This window comes from Phalaenopsis equestris, unplaced genomic scaffold (genome assembly GCF_001263595.1).
Source record: "Phalaenopsis equestris unplaced genomic scaffold, ASM126359v1 Scaffold000935, whole genome shotgun sequence".
NCBI classification, from domain to species: domain Eukaryota; kingdom Viridiplantae; phylum Streptophyta; class Magnoliopsida; order Asparagales; family Orchidaceae; genus Phalaenopsis; species Phalaenopsis equestris.
Window position 1 is genome coordinate 176,202 of NW_018165374.1, and position 983 is coordinate 177,184.

Here is a 983-nt window from a genome sequence, read left to right on the forward strand (position 1 = left end):
GCATAGCGGCGGCGGTGGCGCAGAGATGTCGGTGCTGCTTTGCGGTGGACCGTGAATAGCGCTCCATAAGCGCACGGCAGACATCGCCGTCGCCGCGGAGTTCGAGGACGGACAAATGTTCTTCCGCTTCTTCCTCTTCATTATATTCCGAGAGCCTTTCGGCTTCTCCTCCCCGAAAGCTATTCTCTGCGTCAGCAATACTCTTAATTTTCTTCCGCTTGTCTGTAAGAGCCTTCGCGCCTGAAGGCTTTTGGGATTTTTCTTCGTCGCCGGAGGTGTCCTCTGGTTCTGGTTTACGCTTCATAGCTTCTTGGCTGATACTGGAGAAGAAACTGTTAGGGTTTAAGGAGGGAGAGGAGCAGTTAGGTTTGCGTTTCGATTTCGTTATGTGGTCAATTGGAACAAATCAAGTATAATATTTCTATTGAATGAATTTATTAAAAAAAAAAAGTGAATTAGGAATGGAATGTGGTTAGTTTTATCTGAGTTGGAGATTATATTTATGAATTCAATTCAGTTCACGAGTCGACTTATTTATTATAAAGATGTGTTTGGTAGCATGAATTTAACACAATTCAGCCAAAAATTTAACATATATCTAGCAGAACATAGAAAAAGCGAAATTTAAATTATCTGTTGGTTTAAATCTAATATTCTCTCATTCCGTCAGTTTTTCGACGAAAATTTGGTTTTAGTTGTGAGTCGGCATGAGCTATGTTTGATAAGTGGCTCGTGGACTGAGTTCGATGAGCAAACAAGCTAAGCTCAAGTTAGCTCTGACTTGACTTATTAGCTTGTGAGCGACATATTTAAAAAATAATATTAATATAAAATATACTCAAAATATATTAAACTTGAAGATTTTACCTTTAAAAGTATTTAAAATATTTTAAAAATAACATTTTTATATTCTTTATTAAATGATTTCTTATTATTTCTCTCACAATTGTCCATTCTATTTATCATTTTATTACAACACTACC